At 41.3% G+C, this 16,361-nt stretch overlaps 1 long non-coding RNA gene across 1 annotated transcript; it reads left to right on the top strand.

Annotated features, from left to right (window-relative positions):
• The first annotated feature begins 2,751 nt into the window (after positions 1-2,751).
• On the top strand, positions 2,752-15,768 carry LOC145481754 (uncharacterized). Its single transcript, XR_014048677.1, has 2 exons — positions 2,752-5,171; positions 14,639-15,768. It is a non-coding gene; the product is annotated as an uncharacterized LOC145481754 (long non-coding RNA).
• Positions 15,769-16,361: the final 593 nt, after the last annotated feature.

Genomic DNA, 16,361 nt, shown 5'->3' with positions numbered 1-16,361 from the left:
AGCTAAATAAATGCTTGTTTCCTCTTGAACGAGCATGGTGACCTATATTTTTTAACATACAATTTTGGTGTACAAATTATCCTAAAAAGTTTTTTAAAATTGTGCAAATTATGACCTTGAAAACAACGACTCGAGGAAAGCTTGGAGTCGAAGTCGTTTAAAATATATTGTGTCATTGCTCCATAAATTATATATTACATTGTTCCGTACACTCAAGACTTTCTACCTATCAAGTTTTTTGTCTTGCTTTGTTTGTTTGTTTATTTTCAAGTATTTCTTTTTATATCTGGCTAGTAAACAAATAAGTGGAGACTTAATAATAACAGCTAATTGCGTTGTTTACTTAGACCCAATTAATTAATATAACTCCAAAATGAGCTAATTAATTATAACGTCACAATCAAAGCACAAGTCATTTACGCGCGCACTTCAAGCAGGGTGGACGCGTAATTTTGAGGTGCGCTAAACTTGGATCGTAGCATTTACTCGCAAGTCCTCTCAACCTCAGAGGTCATCGTTACAAAGTAAGAACATGGGGAACATTGCCTAGAGAGGTGCCTTTGATAGAAGAAACAAAGTTGAGGTAAATTTTAAGACTTCGGTCCTGGGCGCGCTCGTTCGCGAGAAGTTCACCTGAAGACTAAAAGTTTTTGTTGTTGAAATTCAGTCAGAAATGTTTTTTTTCCTTTCGGAAAAGATAATCGCGTTGAGAAATAGAAGAAGTGGGATACAACGAAAGAAAATAACGTGCCGAAAGATCAAGAGAGCAAACGAAGTTTGCGCGAACGCAAACTACGGGCGAAGGTTTGGATATTTGCTTTGCAGCTTACCCAACCTCCTCTCCGGCCCCCACAAACAGCTCACATCAGAGACCTTTGCGTGAACACGGGGCGTGTTTTTTGGGGACGAACCATAAAATTACGGGTCAGCAGTACGTTAAAACGATTTTAGATTGTTTAATTTGTCAAACATGAACAAGAATATTAGCATGGAGGTTCTAAGAGAAGCAGCTTATTTCCATTATTTTCATCTAACTTTTATTTCGAAATGGGTCCAAAGAATTAGACTAGATGGTTTTCTTTCAGGTTACAAAGCATAAAGTTGGAATTTTATTTAGTAATGTGACGTCATAAGAGTATTTACATGTAATTGATCATAATTGCACGCGCCTTCCCAGTTCCTCATGTGCGCAACCGGACACATGTAAGCGAACTCAGCTCAACGTAAACGTTAGCGTCGAAATGAGAATTTTTTCCATTTTCCAGCAGTTGGTATGCATGTGCAGTCGCTTTAAACCCAAAGGTTGTAAATGCTAGTACAAGGCAAGCCATTAGCCATCAATAGAAACCTGGCCCAATTGACCGTTTGAAACACTAAGTCCTTGCTCGTGCTTGCGTTAACATTTGCGCTTTTCGAGCGTGCGTTTTCATAGAGAGCTACGATGCTTGGGAGAGACAGAACTAGAGAGCCAATCACAAACACAAGGTTTGAAGCACGCGCCAGGGTTTAAATTGCTCGTTCAAATGACGAATTCGACTACATTGCAAATTACGTTCAAAATCAACTCACGTGTAGTTAAGGTGGCCGAACACAGTTTTCCGCGCGCGCTTTTCCTGATGCAATTCAGCGCGCGCACAAGGATTGCAAAAACAAACATGCCGTCAACAGAGCGATCATTTTATTTACTCAACACCCGCACTATCTGCGCTATTTTTCTCTATTATTGAACGCAGTATATTGATGGCTTTAGTCTTTTATTACAAAGATATGTTAGAAAAGGTAGCGACGCAACGAACCCAGCAATTCTCAGCTTTTTCTTTGTTACCGAAAGAACCCAGTTAAATGCAGCGCATGCACAGTTGCTCGAAAAATTGAGACCGATTGCTTTTGCAGAAACATGCCGATTTCTAACGATCCAGTCGTTAGAATTTCAAGAAATTTGGCAAAAAAATAGTTCAGAAACCACGTGAATGATTTATCGCAAAAAATTTGAATTTTGACATAGGGAATTTTTAATAATACAGAACATGCAGTGAAAACGGTTAACGGCGAATTACGAAAATCGCCTATGTCAAAATTTTATTAGAACAGTGTTGACAGAAGGGATTTAATGTCAATTCGTAGTGGGCAAATGATGAAAAAAATCTAACCACTGGACTTTTTTTAAATAAACAAAAACCATTTTTTAAGCCTTGTTTTTAACCAGCCCCGTTGCCATGGCAACAGCACACACCTTAGCCAAAATGCGATAATAAACCCTTCTGTGGTTAACCTTGACGCTTGCAAAAAACGGGCGCCAAAGCATAAATAGCTTAAAAGTAATGGTGAATTAGGCATAGGCTCTTGAAAACTGTGTTCGGCCATCTTAAACCAGCAACCTGATAAACCAGAAATTAATCAAAATTGAGCCTTACCACACATGGCAAACCGAATCAGTCAAAATCATGAATCTAATGGAAAACGAGGAAACAGAAACATAATCTGTCCACAGACGTTTTAGTCTTTTTTGATATGAGCTATTGTTCTTAATCGAGCGCGGTCTTGCGAGCTCGCAGGAGCAGGCGGAGAGCGCGAGAGCGGCCGCAAAAAATTTAATCTATTTTTGTCTTTCTCCCTGGCCCCACCCGATTGTGTTCTGGCTTTTTTCAAAGCCCTTGCGGTTAATACCTTTTTTCTTGCGATCTCCACAAACTCAAGACAAAAAATATGGTCTACATTTGGACAGACAAGAAACATCGTGAAATTAACTGCAAAGGTGGGAGAAGTTAAAATCATTGAACCAGTGGAAAGTGCACGAAAACGAAAAAGATTAGAACACGCGGGAAAACAAAATCATGAAGTCTGGAGAGGGCAGGAGAAGTGAACTAACTAGTTTCAGGTGGGGGAAAAATTAAATCATGGAAACAAGCGGAAAGGGCGCGAATATTTAACCAGCGGATAGCGCGGAAAACAACTGTGCACGAAAAGCAGGATGAGTGGGCCAAGCATGCGTAAACCAAAATCATCAAACCAGTCATGAAGCCACTACAGTGAAGAGCGTGACAAAACCAGGCCATGACACTAGTGGCGAGCACCGGAAGGCAAAAACAAGCTAATGCAACGGCTAACGGAAACAACAACAACAAGCGCGTGAAAACTAAAATTCTGATTAAAGTCGTAGGCGGGGAAGCACCTGAAGGCTAAGATAATATCAGTTTGTTTTTGCAGCTGAATGGCCATCATGCGTCGCCTCGTGATTGGTGGAGAAAATGTAACGAACAAAGTTCGGCGATGGAATATCAAGGAAAAAAAGTCATCGATTGAAATGAAAGAAATTATTTGTGGGAATGCGCGACGAGACCAAACAGGGACTCACCATCTTGGAATGGCCTACCGGCGAGAAAGGAAGAGCAAAACACTTGACTGAAAATAAGAAACGAACAAACGAACGAACGAAAGAACGAACGAACAAACGAACTTCACGAACGAACGATCGGAAAGACGGACGGACGAACAAACGAACGAACGAACGAACGAACGAACAAATGAACGAGAGAGTGACAGACGAACGAATAAGTGACACAATAACCTGTATCAGTACAGCTCAAACTGCCAGCCAATTGATCCAGGGTCCAATGTAAAGAAAGGCTCTGAGTACAAATATGGCTGATGACCATGACTGATTCACTTTCTTCTGTTTCTTCTATTTTCTATTTTTCCCGCTCAGCGGTTACTTGGTTGTAACGAAAGTTGCCCTCAGCCTCGAGCGTTTTGTGGCATGGCAAATAACGACTGGATGTACTTATATGCTGGGCCTTTCTGTATCTAATCCTCATAAATTAATTATAATATTTACTCACATTTATATAAGCAACGTTTTTTTCCCCTGAATGTTCGTTGCTTATGACTAATTTGCGTTTATGTCTTTAAACTTTATTTAATAGGTAGCACGAGTGCACATCAAGACAAGACAAGACAAGACAAGCTGATAGCAGGCCGTTGTACTATTTTTCACATAACGCTACATCACAGAACAAACTGTAACATTACAATTGACATCACTCAACTGTGACGTAACGTCACCTAACTGTAGACACGACGTCACGTTACGTTACAATACACAACGTTACGTTACAATACAGACACTTTTCACCCCACAGGTTAAGCTTGATATAAATATGAGCTGAAGGACTGGTTGGGGGTACCTTACAAACAGCGACTGTACCGCTGACTGCTCACAGACAGACGATACAGGACTGACTTGATTTAATGACAACTGACATGTACGTTGCGCCCCCTTCCAGACCTTCTTATGAGGGCAGGATGAGGTGGTGACGCCACGGAGTCAGCGTGGAGCAACGTCACGTTCGCCTCTCGGGGAGTAGCGACCCCGCCCAATCCAAGTCTGTCCCCCGGCCCCTCCGGGCCTGGGGACAGCCGCCTTGACTCAGGTCATCATCGTTGTTGTCTTTCGTTCGTGGGTGGTAACATGTTGATCTCTGTTTGTTGTTGTTTTGTGTTTTTTATTTGTAAACATTCTATTCATATCAAGCTTGCCTGTGCTCTTCATCACATGCTTTTGACAACATAACAGCCAGCTTTGCTACCGTATCTTCGGCATCGGTGTCAATGTATGGCTTTCAACACCCGCTTTAATTTTTTTTTTATTATTTTATTTATTTGTTGGCACCGTTGTCGTTCGTACGATTAGCCAGCGGTTGTTATTGTTTTTCCACCTTTCCTTTTTCTTTCTTCTTCTTCTTCTTTCCTGCTGCTATCATTTTTCTTTTTTTTTTTATAATCGATATTGCAATCGTTAGCACGATAAGCGATATCGATATGGCTTTATATTGCTGCCACTGCATTCTGTATCTTCATGGCTTTAATCACTGTCTTATCTGCAAGTTGTTATCTGTCGAGCAATCGATGGTGACAAAGATGAGACAGTTTCGCTTGCTTTGCACTCGCTACTGCTCTTGCCTCTCTCTGCTTTCTTTGCTAAGTAAGTAATTCTGAATTCTTGTCGCCGTATTTGTGAGTTTTCTGTTTGTTACTAACGTTTTGCCAGTGTGTCGTTTCAGATCTCAAGGCCAAGACAAAGACAATAAATATATTATACAGCAGTGGCAGCAATATACACTACGCGCTCAAGAACAAGTTCCATGATGTTCTTTGTCAATCTTCATCCGAAGGTAATTTGATTTTTGATGTTTATAGCTTTAAGTTGTTAGATCCGAAATTTCGACATTCTCTCTTCTGCTGTCACCCCTCTGAACTTGAAACAACTTCGGCCCGTTGTTAATTTTACAGCTACGAAAGGCCCTACTACGTTAGAGGTTTTCTTTTAGCACAGCACAGGATTGTGCCTGGTAGCAGTCTAAAAATGTACTCCCTCTCAGCCTAGCTTTAATTTGCAAACTCCAAATAATCATGAATGGAATGTCCAAGTTTCGAAATTTTTTATCAATATCTAGACGTACCTATGCTATAAAACTATGGTCTATCTCATATGGCCCAGCTGCTGTGTTCTTTGATGCTCCTCTATACTCTGTTCTGTCATTTTCTGTCTTTTTCTCCACGACTGACCATGACGGCACAGACGTACAACACAAACCCAACTGTAATTGGTTAAAAACACCAAGCACTTGAACTGTTAACAGTCAACTGAACTGGAAAACCATTTAAGTGTAACATATCTATCCGTGCTTCGTTGAGAGAGGCGGAAGTTGGATGAACACAAGTTGGTGCAAATTCCTGGAAACATTCTTGCGTCATTCTTAGAGGAAATCGGATGATGGCTATTTCATCCCTCAGCATGCATCCTTCGACACTTGTTGCGGAAGCCACGCAGTTCATTTTTGCTTGGATTGCACTTCAAGGAACTAATGAGCAAGTTGACACTACAACTTCCCGAGTGTTTAATTTTACCGTAAAATTCCAGTTATAATTAGTTCTTATTAACCTAGCAGGAGGTCTGTATGGAACGTAAATGGGAAAATCTTGACCGAGGTCGTGAGTACAGACCGGACGCAGTGAGGTCTGGACACACGACCAAGCTCGGTTAATGAGATGTTTATTATATGGCAAACAACAAAAATTTAGTTCGTTTTATATATGTAACTGGCTTGTACTGACTGACATTTTGCTTGCGAACGGCGATGACGTGAACTTAATTAAATCTGCCAAAGTTTGCTCATCCTCTTCACTTGTTTTTTTTCTCATCAGGGTTTTTGGCCGCACTTCTACTAACATTTTTTTTGTATTTTAGCGGTGCAACTTTTTCACCGCAAAATGTAACCGGTCTAACCGCGAACAATATCGATTTCAGCCAATCAAATTCGTGAATTTTGTAGTTCCCAGAACTTGTGAGACACAGCCATATTACGCTCTAGGCTTGTACGTATCAGCTGTGTATATATAAGCGGGTTTTGGTGGCCTCATAGGTAGAAGGGGGTTCAGTATAAGCGATATAAAAGAAAGGCTTTTCGAAACAAACTTTAAATATGAAAAGATTAGATGTAATGATATCATTTTTCCAAAACCTGTATATTGATTTTCTGATGTAAGCAAATGTACGCGTGTCTACTGTTAAAATCTACGAAATAAGAGCAAAAAATTAGTTGATCTTACAGAACTCCCCACCCCCACCTCCCGTCCCTCCCCAGGAAATTCCAATCTCTTCTTTGTGGGGGAGTATAGACAATTTCTGGAACTGCACATTTAATATCTACACAGTGTCTTTATTTCAGTGACCGAGGCCAAACGCTCAAACAAACGTCCTGGTTGCAAAACACTTGTTTTACGTACTAGCTGGTTCCCAGTTTTTGCCGCATCACGTGACAAGTTTAAATCAATTGCGGGTACAAATGAAGTTAATGGACTACACTTTATAGCGCGTGATTGGCTATGGCTTAAATGTGCCATCTGAAATTGAGGGATACCCGGAGGGCATAATCCATCAAATATATTTTCCCACTTGTTGGCAGAAAGTGAACCAGACCTTTGATATCTTTAAAACCCAACGACATAAAGCGGTTTTCATTTCGGAAGTAATACCAATGACACTCACTTTGGTTTAGCGTCACTGCGCTTAGTGATTGTAATACCCTGTTGTTGGGGGAGACTCCCATGTTCAATGCGTGGGGTTCTCGTCGCACCTTTTAGGGGTTAAAAAAGCGGTTTTGTTTCCACTCAGGGTGTTCAGCCTTAAAAGGTCCACAGCAGGAGCTTTTGTGTAACCTTTAAGGGTATCGAACCAGAAAACGTCAGTGTTAGTTAATGTGTAGTTTTAGAATTGGTACCTCTATTTGGGGTGAAAGAAATTTCAAGCCACGTCCATAAAACATTATCTTGATACCTCGATCTCTTAAGGCTCGTTTTTACTGGCGACGGTGTCGTAGTCGGAGTCGTAATCAGAAGCGTAGAGCCATACGGTCTAGTGAAAATCAAACCGACGGAGCCGGAAGCAGAACATCGTTTCCGCTTATGACTCCGTCGCTCACGATCAAGTGAAAACTCCATTATCGGAGGTTGAAGAATAACCCAATCACAATGCTCGATACCGGGCCTCGTGAGTGGTTGGTACTTCCGCTTCTGTTTCCGACTCCGACAATCTAGTTTTCACTGGATCATGAGCGACGGAGTCGTTAACGGAATCGGAAGAAATGGAAACCGTTCTGATTCTTCTGACTACTCCGATTTTGTCGAGGTTATGACTCCGCTTACGACTCCGATTTTCAATTTTCACTGGTCATAAGCTCTCTTACAACTTCGACTACGACTCCGATTCCGACTCTGTCGCTGGTGGAAACCAGCCTTTAGGGGAGTATATGGGAGTACCTCTTCCAACGGGTTTAAGTCCCACACCACTTTCTGAAGCTTATTCCTCAGAACTGCGTTGTGCATCGTTAATGCACACGTACGAGTCACTTGCACACTCAACATCAACAGATTTCCTTCAAGTTAAGCTTCACAGCTAAATATATGCTCGTTTTAACTTAAACGAGCCTGGTGACCTACATTTTTAACGCATAAGGGACCGTTCATTTTTTATGAGGGAGGGGGGGCTGGTGGGATTTCGGAAGCACCATTTAAAAATCGCATGACCCCCCCTCAGCTTACCAATTTTTTCACATGGCCCCCCCTTATAGCGGACATTTTTTGGGATGACCCCCTCCCCCCAAAAAAAAATTGAACAAACAATATTTAGATTTCAACTTTTTTAATATTTCTCTTTTATCCCCCTACTTCACGTTTTTGTGCTCACTATGAAGACAATATTTACAATCTCTATACGACAGAGAGCTGTTGTTTCAGAAACAAATCAAAAGAAAGAGAAGTCAATTTAGGATCTCCTAGTTATGGCTCGCCCTGAGCGTGTGGCATTTGGCCTCTAATTGGCATCTTCCTCATCTGAATTGATGAATGCAAGAGTGATGTCACTTGAGTCATCTTCTCCCCCAGAGTCAATGGCATCACTGTCATACTCATCATTGTCACTTTCATCTGTTTCACTGCTGTCAGCACTTGCCCTGTTGTCATTTTGTGTCAATGTCCTGGCATTTCTCAGTGTTGGTGGGCCAGCTCTGAGAGGACTCTTCTGCTGCAAGCATGAATGTCTTACAATTGCCTTTACTTTCTCACTCTTGCTACTTTTCAAATGCTGCTTCAGCCCGTGGTGGTTTGAGTACTTGTTTAGTTCTGGAACACGTAGCTTTTTAAGCTTGGTTAGATCTTCGCACAACTCAGTCCAAGGATAATCCTCCTCCCTACTTAACTTTGCCTTTTCTTCTGCTCTCTTTTTCCTTTTAAATTCCAGCACTTCAAGATGCTCAAGATAATCCACCACAAACTTCGATTTGGCAATAAACTCATCTGCAAATAGAGCAACGCTCTCTGGGTCAGATAAAACCAGCCTGCCACTTCCATGCTCGTTCTTCTTTATATTGTTAATCCAATCGGGGAAAGAGCGCATTACTACATGAGCATCATGAAAGAGGCTCATTCCAAAATGCGCAATAATGGCGAAAGCGACGAGTCGTTTAAGAAAAGGTTTACAGCTGAACGATCCAGGCAGTTTGACATCTTACAAGCAAAAGAAGCAATTTTTCTAGGTGCGGATGGCTGTTCAGAAAGGGCGAGTGAGTTTTCCATGCAAGGGTACCAGTTGAAGCCCAGTGATGGAAGAAAACTGAACTTCTCCATCAAAGAGCACAGAGCAATGGTGGAAAAGTTGAATGTCATATTGAAAGATGTAAAGGAACACGATTCCACACTCTTTCAGTCCAATTGGCTTGCTTTAAAGCAGGGCGAAGAATTTGCCCACAGTTTTAATGTAAAACAGATCAAATGTACAGAAGCTAAGTTGACGAAGGTCACGCAGGACATGGAAGCACTAGAAAATAAGAACAGCAATTATAACAGCATATTCAAAGGCATACTCAAACAGCACATCAACAAAAGGAGAAGGAAAAAAGAAAACCGCAGAAAGTCAAATGAAAGAAAGAGGAAGCGGACTGAAAACAACGTCCAACGAGTTTATGGAATCTGTGTTGGAAACCCGCTAGGAAATGATCTTCCACAATGCCTTGTGTACCCTCCTGGAACGGCCGTCCCGGTAGAGTGTCTTAAAGTTGAGGATGTTGCCACGTCGATATTTAGAAGAGATGGGCCATACATCGCACAGCTCTTGGAAGGGAATTATTTCACCAGTGCTGCAAGAAGCAGAATCACCACCAACCTTGAGCGGGAAGTCAGAGATTATGTTTACACCTTCATGTACCCTGAAGAGTACACTCTGACGGAAAGCAGCGCTGCTTCTTGCAGCATTGGTGAAAGAGACTCCCATAGCAGCACAAGCGGCGACGAAGAACTCGACGACAGCGGAGATGAAGATGAGTGCCAGTGAAAGTTGCATTCGAAAATAACAGTGTTAAATACTTCTTTTCAGTAGCTACAAATGCTTTTTGTCGCTAAACGTTTTTTTAAAGCAGAAGGAAAGTTTGTAATAAATTTGTATCCTGCCTTCTATGTTTATTCTATAGCAATTTTTTTGATATTCAAACATTATGCCATTTTAAAGTTTTACTAAAATATTTCACGTGACCCCCCCTTTTTCCCTTATTTTTTTGGGATGCCCCCCCCTCGAAAGCCATTTTTTTTCGCATGGCCCCCCCCCAAATCCCACCAGCCCCCCCTACCTTATAAAAAATGAACGGTCCCTAATTTTGGTGTACAAATTGTCCTAAAAAGTTACAAAAGAATGTGCGGAGGCTGAGGGTAAAAATGATATAGGTAAAAGCGTGTACAAAACCGTTACTCGAGGATGCAAATTATGACCATCAAAACGACGACTCGAGGAAAGCTTGGAATCGAAGTCGATTAAAACATATTGTGTGATTGTTCCGTCAATTATATATTACATTGTTCCACACACTCAAGACTTTATACCTATCAAGTTTTTTGCCTTGTTTTGTTTGTTTGTTTGGATTTTTTTCAAGTATTTTATTTTTAAACTTTGCTCCCGACTTGGCCCTTTATATCCTTTTTGGGAGCATGGTGACCTATCTATTTCATCGTATTTTTCGAAACAGTACTTGGTTGGTACATCCGAAAAAATCAAAAAAATTGTTGGACAACTTTTATCAGTCTGAGGAATCACCCTATTAACTTACCAGGAGTGAAACGAAACCACCCGTGACGTAACTCGCTCGCACACATTTTCCCGCGCTTGTATTTGCTTTGAGTTTTGATTGGTTGACAAGATTGTCTGTGTCCTTTGTGATTGGCCAAACTGTTTTGGTTGACAACGAGCAAAAGAAAGCTGCCACTAATTTGTAGTCAACATTTAAAGCGAGATTGGAAGCTAGTTTAATGCATTTTCCATTGATTATGTTTACTAATTATTTTCATTTTGTTTTGGAAATGAGTAAATTTACGCTTTGTTTGTTTAATATATTTGAATTTTCTCCCCGATCGAAGGGAAATTCGCAATATCTGACTAGTAAACAAAAGAGTGTAGTAAACAAATAAGTGGAGACCTGATACATAATAGCAGCTAACTGCGTATTTCACTTAGACCCAATTAATTAATATAACTCCCAAATGAGCTAATTAATTATAACGTCACAATTAAAGCACAAGTCATTTACGCGCGCACTTCAAGCAGAGTGGACGTGTAGTTTTGAAGTGCGCTAAATTTAGATCGTAGCATTTACTCGCAAGTCCTTTCAACCTCAGAAGTCATCGTTACAAAGTAAGAGCCTGGGGAACATTGCCTAGAAAGGTGCCTTTGATAAAAGAAACATAAAGTCGAGGTAAGTTTTAAGATTTCGGTCCTGGGCGCGCTCGTTCAGGCGAGCAGTACAACTTCACCTGATGACTAGAAGTTTTTGTTGTTGAAAAGTCAGTTCAGAATTTTTTTTCGGAAAAAGTAAACGCTTGGCGAAGAGGTTTAAGGAAGTGGGATACAACGAAAGGAAAATAACGCGCTGAAAGATCTAAAGGACAAACGAAGTTTACGCAAACGCAAACTACGGGCGAAGGTTTGGACATTTGCTTTGCAGCTTACCCAACCTCCCCGACTCCTCACAAACAGCTCACATCAGAGACCTTCACACGGGGGCGTGTTTTTTGGGAGACGAACCATAAACTTACGGAACAGCGGTATGTTAAAACGTTTTTAGATTTTCAATTTGTCAAACATTACGAAGAATATTTGCATGGACGTTCTAAAAGAAGAATCTTATTTCCATATTACTTCTAAATTATTTTCATCTTGCTTTTATTTCGAAATAAGTCCAAAGAATTAGACTAGATGGTTTTCTTTCAGGTTACAAAACATAAAGTTGGAATTTAGTAACGTGACGTCATAAGAGTATTTACATGTAATTGATCATAATTGCACGGGTTTCCCAGTTCCTCACGCGCGCAACCGGACACATGCAAGCAAACTCAGCTCAACGCAAACGTAAGCATCAAAATGGGAAAATTTACATTTTCTAGCAGTTTCTCTGCATTTGCAGTTGCTTTAAACGCAAAGGTTGTAAATTCTAGTACAAGGCAAGCTGTTAGCAATCAATAGAAACCTGGCCTGATCGACTGTTTGAAACACTAAGGCCCAGTTCAGACGCCGAACTTTTCATGAGCCGAACCTGATACGTTGAATTAAGTACATGAAAAGTTCGGCGTCTGAATCAGTTAAGAACGGCTATTTGAATTTGGAATGGCTCAGCCGTTCTTCTCGCCTAGCTCAGCGGGGAATTTGGGCTTTGGAACGGCTTTGATTCAGACGTTGAACTTTTCATGTGCCGAACCTACTGCATACACCTTGCCTGAAAACCGCTGATGTTTCGATGTGTTTTGGTTCAAACTAATTAAGTTCGGTGAATTAAGTTCGACGTCTGAATCAACATGCGTACTTTTGATAATTTGGGTCGGTCCAAATTCGAATTAAGTTCGGCTCGAGCTCATGAAAAGTTCGGCGTCTGAACTGCGTCTAAGTCCTTGCTCGTGCTTGCGTTAACATTTGCGCTTTTTGCGCGTGCGTTTTCATAGAGAGCTGCGATATTTGGGAGAACCAGTAATAGAGAACCGAGCATAAATACAAGGTTTGACGTGCGTGCCAGGCACACATGACAAGTCAAATCAATCAAAATTATGAAACTAATGGAAAACGTGGAAAAAGAAAAAGAAACTGTCCACAGACATTTTAATTTTTTGCTACGAGTATTTGTTCTCAGCCGAGCGCGGTGTTGCGAGCTCGCGGGAGCAGGCGGAGAGTGCGGCCGCAAAGCGGGCGCAAAAAATTAATCTATTTTGTACTCGTGAGTTGTGTTAACATTTGCGCTTTACCCGCGAGAGCTGCGATGCTTTGGAGAGCCTGAATTAGAGAATCGACCATAAACACAAGCTTTCACGCGCGTGTCAGGGTTTAAATTGCTCGTTCAAATGACGAATTCAACTACGTTGCAAATTACGTTAAGTACTTAAACTAGGAACGCAGGCCTGAAAAACCAGACATTAATCAAAATTGAACCTTAGCCACACACAACAAACCAAATCAGTCAAAATCATGAATCTAATGGAAAACGAGGAAAAAGTAACATAATTTATCAACAGACGTTTGGGTTTTTTGCAACGAGTTATTTTTCTTAATCGAGCGCGGTGTTGCGAGCTCGCGAGAGCACAGCGCGAGAGCGGCCGCGAAGCAGACGCAAAAATTTTTTATCTATTTTTTTCCTTCTCTCGGGCCCCACCCCATTGCGTTCGGAATTTTTTCAAAGCCCCTGCAGTTAATACTTTTTTCTCGCAGTCTCGACGAACTTAATACAAAATATATGGTCTACATTTGGACGGACTAGAAACATCGTGAAATTGACTGCAATGGTGGAAAAAGTTAAAATCGTTAAACCAGTTGAAGTCGCGCGAAAACCAAAAAGGTTAAACCTAGTGGAAAGCGAGGCAAACGCAAGATTGTCAAACTAGTAGAAAGCGCGGGAAAACAAAATCATGAAGTCTAAAGAGGACAGGAGAAGTGAAATCATGAAACTAACTAGTTTCAGGTGAGGAAAAGGTTAAATCGTAAGATCAAGCGGAAAGGGCCCGAATATTTAACCAGCGGATAGCACGGAAAACGACAGTGCACGAAAAGCAGGATGAGTGGGCCAAGCATGCGCAAAGCAAAATCATCAAACCAGTCATGAAGCCTCTACAGTGCAGCGAAGAGCGTGAGAAAACCAAGCCATGACAGTAGTGGCGAGCACGGGAAGGCTAAAACATGCTAGTGCAATGGCAAACAGAAAAAAAACAACAATAAGCTCATGAAACAAGCGTGTGAAAAACAATATTCTGATTAACGTCCAGGGCGGGGAAGCACCTTAAGATAATATCAGTTTGTTTTTGCAGCTGAATGGCCATCATGCGTCGGCTCGTGATTGGTGGAGAAAAGGAAAAGAACAAAGTTGGGCGATGGAATATCATGGAAAAAGTCATCGATTAAAATGAAAGAAATCATTTGTAGGAATGCGCGAAGAGCCCAAACAGAGACTCACCATCTTGGAATGGACTATCGGCGAGAAGGACGAGCAACGCACTTGACGAAAAACAAGAAACGATCAAACGAACGATCGATCGATCCAACTATCGATCGAATGAACGAACGAGTAAACGAACAAACAAACGAACTTAACGTACGAACGAACGAACGGAAGGAAGGACGGACGGGCGAACAAACGAACCAACCAACGAACAAACGAACGAGAGAGTCACAGGACCAACAAACAGACGAACGAATGAATGACACAATAAACTGTAGCAATACAACTGAAACTGCCAGCCAATTGATCCAGGGTTTTCCAATGTAAAAAAAAGCCCTGGGTACAAATATGGCCGATGACCATGGCTGATTCACTTTCTTCTGTTTCTTCTATTTTCTATTTTTCTCGTTCAGCGGTTATTTGGTTGTCACGAAAGTTGCCCCTTGAGCGTTGTGTGACAAGGCCAATAACGGCTGGATACACTTATGCTGAGCCTTACTGTATCTAATCCTCGTAATCTAATTATAATATTTACTCACATTTATATTAGCAACGTTTTTCTCCCTTAAATGTTTGTTGCTCATGATTAATTTGCGTTTATGTCTTTAAACTTTATTTAATAGGTAGCACGAGTGCACATCAAGACAGGATCAGACAAGACAAGCTGATAGCAGGCCGTTGTACTAATTTTCACATAACGCTACATCACAGAACAAACTGTAACATTACAATTGACATCACTCAACTGTGACGTAACGTCACCTAACTGTAGACACGACGTCACGTTACGTTACAATACACAACGTTACGTTACAATACAGACACTTTTCACCCCACAGGTTAAGCTTGATATAAATATCAGCCGAAGGACTAGTTGGGGGTACCTTACAAACAGCGACTGTACCGTTGACTGCTCACAGACAGACGATACAGGACTGACTTGATTCAATGACACTTGACATGTACGCTGCGCCCCCTTCGAGACCTTCTTATGAGGGCAGGATGAGGTGGTGACGCCACGGAGTCAGCGTGGAGCAACGTCACGTTCGCCTCTCGGGGAGTAGCGACCCCGCCCAATCCAAGTCTGTCCCCCGGCCCCTCCGGGCCTGGGGACAGCCGCCTTGACTCAGGTCATCATCGTTGTTGTCTTTCGTTCGTGGGTGGTAACATGTTGATCTCTGTTTGTTGTTGTTTTGTGTTTTTTATTTGTAAACATTCTATTTATATCAAGCTTGCCTGTGCTCTTCATCACATGCTTTTGACAACATAACAGCCAGCTTTGCTGCCGTATCTTCGGCATCGGTGTCAATGTCTGGCTTTCAACGCCCGCTTTAATTTTTTTTATTTTATTTTATTTATTTGTTGGCACCGTTGTCGCTCGTACGACTAGCGAGCGGTTGTTATTGCTTTTCCACCTTTCCTTTTTCTTTCTTCTTCTTCTTTACTGCTGCTATCATTTTTCTTTTCTTTTTTTTTCTTTTTTTTTTTTTTTTAATCGATATTGCAATCGTTGGCACGATAAGCGATATCGATATGGCTTTATATTGCTGCCACTGCATTCTGTATCTTCATGGCTTTAATCACTGTCTTATCTGCAAGTTGCAATTGTTGTCTGTCGAGCAATCGATGGTGACAAAGATGAGACAGTTTCGCTTGCTTTGCACTCGCTACTGCTCTTGCCTCTCACTGCTTTCTTTGCTAAGTAAGTAATTCTGAATTCTTGTCGCCGTATTTGTGAGTTTTCTGTTTGTTACTAACGTTTTCCCAGTGTGTCGTTTCAGATCTCAAGGCCAAGACAAAGACAATAAAGATATTATACAGCAGCGGCAGCAATATACACTACGCGCTCAAGAACAAGTTCCATGATGTTCTTCGTCAATCTTTATCCAAAGGTAATTTGAGTTTTGTTGTTTATAGCTTTAAGTTGCTTGATCCGAAATTTCGACATTCTCTCTTCTGCTGTGACCCTCTGAACTTGAAACAACTTCGGCCCGTTGTTAATTTTACAGCTACAAAAGGCCCTACTACGTTAGAGGTTTTCTTTTAGCACAGTACAGGCTTGGGCCTGGTAGCAGTCTGAAAATGTACTCTCTGTCAGCAGCCTAGCTTTAATTTGCAAACTCCAAATAAGCATGAGTGGAATGTCCAAGTTTCGAAATTTTTATCAATATCTATTAGTAGCTAAACGTGTCAGTACTAAAATCTATCTCTTATGGCTCAGCTCCTGTGTTCTTTGATGCTCCTCTATTCTCTGTTCTGTCTTTTTCTCCACGACTGACCATGACGACACAGACGCACATCACAAACCCAACTGTAATTGGTTAAAAACACCAAGCATTTGAACTG

Source organism: Orbicella franksi, chromosome 3 (genome assembly GCF_964199315.1).
Source record: "Orbicella franksi chromosome 3, jaOrbFran1.1, whole genome shotgun sequence".
Classification (NCBI taxonomy): Eukaryota; Metazoa; Cnidaria; class Anthozoa; order Scleractinia; family Merulinidae; genus Orbicella; species Orbicella franksi.
Note: the sequence above shows the minus strand (reverse complement) of the source record. Positions and strands in the feature narration are given on the sequence as shown.